The sequence below is a fragment of the Meriones unguiculatus genome, chromosome 10 (genome assembly GCF_030254825.1).
Source record: "Meriones unguiculatus strain TT.TT164.6M chromosome 10, Bangor_MerUng_6.1, whole genome shotgun sequence".
In the NCBI taxonomy this organism is placed as follows: Eukaryota; Metazoa; Chordata; class Mammalia; order Rodentia; family Muridae; genus Meriones; species Meriones unguiculatus.
In genome coordinates this window covers 53,256,165-53,264,905 of record NC_083358.1, presented here as the reverse complement: position 1 = coordinate 53,264,905, position 8,741 = coordinate 53,256,165, and positions in this window count along the sequence as shown.

The window sequence follows — 8,741 nt, the reverse complement described above, 5'->3', positions numbered from 1 at the left end:
GATGCTGGCTGCTACAAGCACCATGCAGACAGAGAAGTGTCGTTTATCATTAATTCATGTGTCTTTGTAGATTCTAGTGAGATCTGCTGCGTCCCTAACTTCACCTCAGTCTTCCTCTCACCCTCCAGATACAACAAGGGATGCATTTCCTTTCTTGTTCTGATCCAGGTTTTAAAAGCTGGATCGGCTTTTGGAAAGAGTAACACTTCAGTCCTTTCTGTGTTTAGTATATTTATAAAGGTCTGTGATGGTGCCATGCAGTGTCCCTCTGGGGAGAGCGAACAATTGAAACAAATGCTATGGTGCAAACCCCAAGGAACTGTGAGTTGTTATGGAGTGTGCTTGGCTGCTGGCTTTCCCCGATCAGGTCTGCGATCTAGCTGGAAACACGGTGCAAACGAATTCCCATTGTGGTCTATCAAAGCACATATCAAAGCACTGTTTCCCACGTATCCCATGTGCTTTCTTAACTGCGCTGTGCACATTGTTTCCTCTAGCTGGAAACTAGGCTCGCCTGCTTACGTTTAGAAGAAATAGGTTAGTCGTAGCCTTCCCCATGAACTCTTGTTAGGACCTGTCTAAAAGCAAGCTTCTGCGTCCTTACATATGCACGACGGGTCGTGCTCTGGATAAATAATAGATATGATTAAGTAGGTTTGTATCTTACTGTAGGCACAGGGCCTGCTTAAAAGTACAGACAGTGGGGCTGGGGAGATGGTCCCCAGTGTGTGGTTAAGAGCACACAGTGCTGGGGCAGAGGACCAGAGCTCAGCTCCAGCGCCATGTCTGCTAGCTCACAGCAGGCCGTAAGTCTGGCTCCAGTGGTCCTGATGCCAACTCTGGCCTCTGTAGGCATCTGGACATACATGTGTAAATAATAAAAGCAAATTCAAAAAATGTATGGCTTCAACTTGTCTGCAGAGTAAAGTGTCTTCCACTGCTTGACACTTACTGTATATACAAAGACATACATACATTAAACACTACTATACACCCTGGAAGCAGCTCTGCCATCAGACTCCAGTTTTTCTATTCTGCTGACTTCAAGCATGTACTCAATTTTCTAACTGTAAATTGGAAATAAAGATAGTACCTTACCCATGGGGCCCTGAAGGTTCAGTGAGGAACTGATAGAAAGCTCTTGACAATTATTTGGTACCTGGAAGGAAATCACTAAATGTCCACTCTTAACTTTGCACGTACTAAGCCTTGAATGCTTCATATACTTTTCAGAAAGGGGCCCCAGTGCTAGTTTTGAATCTAGTTCTTTGGCTCCACCCTTAGCAGATAAACATTGCAATTTTATGCAAATGTAAAACTGGAGACTATTTGGAGTATCAGAAACTGTAGTTTGTGGAAATTATGTTAGCTGGTTGAGATTAACAAGTTCTCTGCTTTGTAGCCAGGCTCTATGTAGTCCCTACAACCATTGTTTTTCAGGGTCACATTTTACACCCTTGACAGTCAACTCCTCTTATTTTCTAGAAATATTTGAGACCAATTAAAATGCAATTAATAAGTGATAACTCCAGCATAGAGTGACATTGGCTTGTGGAAGAGGCGTTTGGAGACAGCAGCTCAGCAGGCCTGGCATGTTGGCAGAACACGCTGGAGACTGACTGAAATGTCTTTAAAAACAACTAAAATGCTTTCCTCCCAGTGTCATCAATAGAACACAAAATGTGGCCCTGAATAGCATATTGACAGGATGCTTTTGCAGCAAATTTTCCTGCCTAGGGACAAAGCCCCCTCCTCTGTTTATGTGCATGTGTGCAACAACACATGTCATTCAATGCAATGGGAACCTGGGATTCCTTACCTTGGAGATAGAAGGAAGGAGAAGATGCCATGTGTTGCATTTTCTCGTGCAACACTACAGAGGGAGCAAAGCGGCACCGAGGTCAGTCAAGGGAGCTGTGAAATCATTTCACACCAGGCTCTTAAACTACATCTCAGTTCAAAGGGAAGGCTGGGTGGTGGTCAGGTGAGTTCTTTACAAAGTAGAACCAAACAGTGTTTGAACAAGGGTTAGGTCAAGACATGAAGGAATGGCAAAGGTGCAGCATTTGTGATTTAGCTGGAGTGGCTAGACTTGCTTTTCAGGAGATTTCCGTTTGGGCCTGGATTTGGGCCTCTTAGCAACTTGGTGCTTCCTTCCACTCTCAACAGTACCCGCTGCATTAAGTGAACTGTATGAATGCTGGAACTAAGTGGAAATGCTCAATTTTACTTTTATATGTCAGCTAAAAGTAGCAGGGACTAAAACCTGCCTTTGGCTTCTGAAATTCGGGGCCTTTAATAGAGGGTTAGAAGGAAAGGACTGCATCCTGAAAGCTCAGGTCCTTTCACAGCCCAGTATTTGTGGACTGTTAATGTGTTCACCTGTGTTCTTTCTGTGGTCTAAACGTTGCACCTTCAAAACAGAAGAAGATGTAAGATAAATTTTGTAGTTATTTTTAAGACAAAGTTTGTACAAGGGGATACCTATAGGTCTGTATAATTAGAACACCTCTTGAGTTCAGGGCTGAAATACGTTCTCTTGTAAACAGTCTGGAGTTTTCCCCATACAATCATTTCCTTAGAGTCCTGCATGTCAGCCTGGGAGGGGCCAGTCTCGTTCAGGAAGGAAAATTAGAGCTGTCTTTCTTACGCATATACACGATGCTAACAATAAGAACGGCGGCACTGCTGTACAGAATGGCCCAGTTTTTCAAACTCCACGCCATTGCTCCTCTCTTCATCTTATGAAGTATAGGCTGGCCTCAAATATACAATCCATGTGCCCAAACCTCTTGAGCCCTGGGATAGCAGGCATGCACACAGCATCGGACTTGTCATCATTTTATTCAGCATGATACTAGAGACTCTAGCCATTTGATATAAAGCAAGAAAAAGAAAATAAAACTGTATATTCAGAGATGACATGGAACTCACATGGATAAAAGTCCTCATATTGTAAACATCATACACATACGCACTCACAGTTGTACACACACATATGTGCACTTGTGTCTGTGTGTGTGCGCGCACACATATACACATCTTAAGGGTTTAATTGTGTTGTAAGGGATGTAGCCAATTTTTAAAAGTCAATCTTACAGTCATACAATAACAACAATTTAAATTATTTATGTTCTAACAGAGTTAAGTAAATGGAGTCATGACATGTTTGTTTGCTTGTTTGTTTGTTTCTTGATGTGGTGATCAGATGTCCCATCACTGAAGTATTAATTATTAGCTGAATCCCTTGTGACTCTTGATGTATGGTATCCAAAATGGGTATGAAAGAGGAAAGGACAGAGAGTAGCCAAGATCATCCTGAAAGAAAAATTAAAGAGCCTACCTTTCCAGTAGCTGAGGTTTATGACATGGAAAGTTTTGTAGGAGCTGACATATGGGAAAAGAGATCACCCAGGCAGAGCAGACATCAGAAACAGACCCAGGCATCTGAGGATGGCAGTCACATACGGAGCTAGCATTGCACATCACGGGATAGATACGGTCAATGCCAGGCCAACAGCTGTTGCTGTGAAAAGCAAGCAGCATTGTACCTTCTCATACTCTTCAAATATGCTCCAGGTGACCTGAAAGTTTAAAAAATGAAAAAAACCCAAGAAGTTTAAAAGTGAACTTTTAAAGAGACTATAGGACAAAATACCTGCTTACCTTGGAAGAAGATGTATTTTTAAACAGTTCTTGTAAATCATAAGTCATCATTTGAAAAGTAACAAGTGGGATTGAATTTCTAAACGTATAATGAAATTTTGATTTTATAATATATCTTTCAATATAATTTATCAAAAGATGGGGAAACATGAATCAAAACAGAGAAAAGTCATGATGTTTTACTGAAAATTTGAATGTTTATAAACACAACAGCCTTCAACCTCACTAGTAATCAAAAGAACAAAAATTAAAAGGCAGCAAATTACCATCTCATTCCCATGAGATTGATGACACTGAAAAATACTAGGATTGCTGAGAATGTGACACACTGACTTTGTGGGGCTATAAATTGTACAGTCACTTTGGGGAAATTTTGTTATTTCAACCGTATACATTTATAAGGTATAGTGTGATAATCTGGTACAGGTATAAAATATATGTGAATCAGCACAGCAAAGCTAACATTTCCATCTGTAAACATATTTTAAAAGTTTTCCTGGCACATGATATTTACACATAGTTACACAATGCAGCATGACAATACATGAATGCAGTAAGAAAGAACAAATCGAGGCAATGAAGCCTTCCATCTCTTCATCATAACTTTGTGCCTGGAGCCCTGGAGCCTATGTCTTTTAGTTATTCAGGTAATGCATGTTGTTCTGTGTTAGTTTATCTGTGTTAGTTTATCTGTGTTCTCAGGCACTATGGAAGTTCTTATTTCTATCTGAAGCTGTTTTGGTGTCCATTATCACTGCTCTATCTGCCTTCCCCAATATCCAATCATCATTACAACACCCAGATGGCATCCGTGTGGCAGATGTTGGGGTGTCTAGGTTCTTGTCTTCAAAGGAATGAATTGAGTCAAGAGACCTAAGCAGAAGTTTAGAAAAGCAGCAGTTCCATCAGCAAAGCAAAGTGAGTGTCCCAGTGTAGACTGGGGCAAGCTGCCCCACGAGGCCATCAAATGGCGAGCGCTGACCAGTGTGTCCACTTCTCAGTTTTAAAACAGTTGATGGCTATTTACGACTGGATGTTAGCGTATCCAGTCCTTTTCAGCCTCAACTGGAGGATGTCTCAGGTAAGCTGGTGTTCGTCTTTGTCATCAGCAACAGGAGCACTGCAGGAAAATAAGCCCGGCCCTCTGTTAGCCAGTCCTAGGCAGCTGGAATTGGTTACACCATAGTCAGTCTTTTCCATCCACCTGCCTGGTCACCTTGGGCCTCTCATACGTTGCTGTCAGCTTGGGGATTAGCTCTCTTGGTATTCCTAGCCTCACTGTTTTAATGCTCACATCTCTTTCACATGTGAAGAAAGCGTATCTTGCTATCTGGGAGGGCGTTGGTAGGTGTGCAGGTGGAGAATATCAGACGCTGTTTACTTGAATGCTTAGCTGAATGCCCATTGACAGGAGAACTGGTAATACTGTAGTCGGCAGTAGTGAAGATGACCGATTGGGGGAAACGCTTCCACATGGATGAGAATCGAAGTGTATCACGAGGGGAAAGAAAGCTAGTCACACACAGGGAAGGACTCTGCATCAACAGAGCTCACAAGTGGTGTGTATGTGAGGGTGGTGGACACACAGAGCAAAACTACTCAGAAGGCCTTCACTGCAGACAGACTAGCAGAGTCAGAGTCAGGTCTTGCAGAATTAGTGCTTTCCTTCTTTCTCTCGGTCTCTCTGTCTCTTTCTTTCCTTCTTTCTTTGTTTCTTTCTTTGTTTGTTTCTTTCTTTCCTTTCTTCTCTCTCTTTCCCTTCCTCCCTCCCACCCTTCCTCCTTCCCTCTTTCTCTCTCTGTCTTACTTTCTTTTTCTACTCACTGTGTGTCCATGAGCGTCCACTTAGCTAGTCTTTTAGACCTTATTCACTAGGCAGACCTTTCTGAAAGTATGAAATGTTTCACAACAAAAATAAAATGTTTAGAGGTTTCCAGCTGGCTGCAGACTGCCATGAACTGATCTGGGCAGTCCAATTATTTCCCTATTTACAGCGGGATTTATACTTTTAACTTCGGCTCATCCCTGATCAAATTTACTGAACACAGTCTAGTGATCAGATTAGCAACTGGCTGCGTGCGCTCAGCCAATCCCAACCTCAGCATATGCATAATGTGATCTTAATGACCCAGAACAACATATTTAGGCATCTAATATAGGCAGTTTCCCCATTAGCAGTCTCACTGGAAATGCCCCAGTATGTAATTTCTATTAGTGTTTTATTATGAATTCCAGCACGGCCTGCTTGGGGCTGGACCAGAAACCAGATTTGATGATCCTAAAAAATGCTGTGGTTGGTGAAGCCTTTCTCACTGCCCGGAGGCAGAATGCATTATTACTTCCTTCTGCTCATCCCACTAGCATTTCCTTGTGTTTAGCACGAAACAGAAACTTCTGGCTTCTGCTTTATAGATGATCACAAGGAAGAAACTGGATAATGTATTGAGAGCTCCTGAGAGCCACCCACAGATATCAAGCCACCCCATGTTTGTATGCAAAGTATTCTTGCTTTCATTCATTTTTCTGTGGCTCTTAGGCTGCATTCCCCTGTGGACACCTACCCATTAACAGCTTATGCCACTGTTTCCCTTCTGCGTTTGTAAGCTGGGGGAAGGTAGGAAGCCTATTTCATGCATGCATCTACGCATGCATATATTCCTGGCATGTAAAAATGGTCCTAATATGTATTAGGCAGTTGGCGTGTATTTGGTTTTTGCTGTTGTTGTTTGTTTGCCTTAAAAAAGTCTCCCTGGCAGTCCTGGAACTTGCTGCATAAACGAGGCTGGCCTGTAACTCACACAGATCTTGCCTCTATCTCTTGAGTTCTAAAATTAAAGGCATGCCCTACCATGCCCTCCACTGGTATGGATTTTTGATTTGGTTGAAGAGAATTACAACTTTATGCTCTTTTAAAATTAGTTTTTTTTTTTCAGATCTGTTTAATGTTTTAGAAAGCTCTTTGGAATCACCCCTGTGGTGAGAAAATGAACACCCAGGTTATTGGGGCTCATTGCTGTCTCTCCTTGGATAATATTGAAAGCAAAGAGCTGTCCAAAGACAAAATGGTGATTTAGCCTAAGGATCTTAATGGGCTGAACTGTCAGTTCTAGACTTGGGCAATGTTTGACTCCATGAGACAGAATGAGGGTTTCAGTGAGCTGAGCAGACGAGCCTGGTTTAATAGGAAGGGTCTGAGGAGTAAAATGAAGAGTGGACTGGTCGTTTCAAAATTGCTTCTCCTCTGAGGCAGGAACAGGAAAGAAAATAATAGGAAGATAACTGACTCAACCCCAGGCGGCTTCAGGCTGCTTTTGCTTCTGGAAAAAGCAAGGGTCAAAGTAGAAGGAATTCACATTAGTTAGCTTTCTTGTAGCTGTGACAGATGCTGACATGAGTAGCCTAAGGAAGAATTTATTGTGGCCCAAGGTTTCAGAGGGCACAATCCACAGGTTCTTGGCCCTCTGTGTTGGCAGAGTACTACCATGGTGGGATCATGAGACATCCAAAACACAATAAATCTCCCCCTTGACTTACTTCCTACTGGGCCCCACCTCCTGAGGTTGCCAGAACCCTCGGCAAGCAGTGCTGCCCGCTGAAACACTGCAGAGTTAAATCCGCAGGGGACACCAACATGACAGACTTTATCATCATGCTCACTGAAACAGGTTGCTTTGAGAAATTCGTCTATTTTCCCTATCTTTTAGTTCTCAACCAGATAACATCTTCGTTTCACGTTAGTGGCATGGAACTTGAGTGCATGAGGACTTATTTGATACTCTGACCTTGTCTTCTGGAGCCTAATGCAGAAACTTAGTCCAAAAGAATGATCTGTAATAATTTCTATTTAAAAATGAGATGATGGCAAGAAAGTCAGAAATACTCCCCAAGGAAAGGAGAAGTCTAGTCTTGACTGGGCAGTTTTTAATTCTGGTTAAAATAAATAAATAAATAAATCTCTTCACGGCCGACTCTTCTTTCCCCAAACATAATTCGTTTCTTGAAAAGATCTGTTCTGGAGACAAGTCAAAGAGAACTCCCAGTTTTTGGGCCCATTCGCTGGCTGTAGATGTTCTTCTGCATACCAACTCAAAAAATAAATGATAGGTGACGTGAGAGCTGGCACGGTGAAGGTCAGAGCATAGAGAAAATTGGCGTGCATTTAGCCCACCCCTCCAAAGCCTCTACCTGTTTTTGTTTTTGTTTTTGAGACAGGGTTTCTTTGTGTAACAGCCCTGGCTGTCCTGCAACTCAGCATGTCAACCAGGCTCAAACTCAGAGATCCTCAGACATCCTCCTGCCTCTGCGTCCTGAGTGCTGGAACTAAAGGTGTTCACCACCACTGTGAAGCTCTGCTTCTAAGCGTGGCCTGTGGCTGCTTGACAGTTATGTAGTCACAGGTGAAACATGTTACAAGTGTCTCTGTTTGAGAGGCAATGCAGTGTGGTATCATGTGATTTAAACTGGTGTGAAAGTTTATTAGGAATTTCATTGCCTCACTTAACTTAGCTCATAGACTATGCTTGATTAGAGTGTTTTTAAGGATATCATTATGTGATTGCATATTCTTCTTTTGTTGTTGCACAAATGAGCTTTATTGGGGTTACTTAGAGGAATATGGAAAAGGAGCTGGACTTGGGGGCACAGAGGACTCAAAGACAGTTGCTGTTATGAAACTTCAAACCAGCATGAGGTCCAGCCTATGCAACTGGACTCCTGGAGCACACTGCACAGTTATAGGCAGATCTTCAAGCTGAAGATCATCCTATCTTGTTGGCTCAGCTTGTCAAACCCTTTTTAATTGGCATGATTTGTCTGAGTTTCTTCTCGGGAGCTGGTTACATATCCTCTCAAGTAATTTATTATGTACCTTTGTTATATCAATAGAAACACAATACAATAAGATCCAGTGTTACTGTTCTCATCACTGTGGAAAAACACCAGACACACTGTTTCTGTGGTGGCAGGAGGACAGGCAGCCAGTCACATCACGCCCACCGCCCAAAAGCAGAGACCTAGGAATGCTGCTGCTTCGGTTGTGGCCCAGGGGCCAGGAGACGGGAGGCTACCACTTGTCT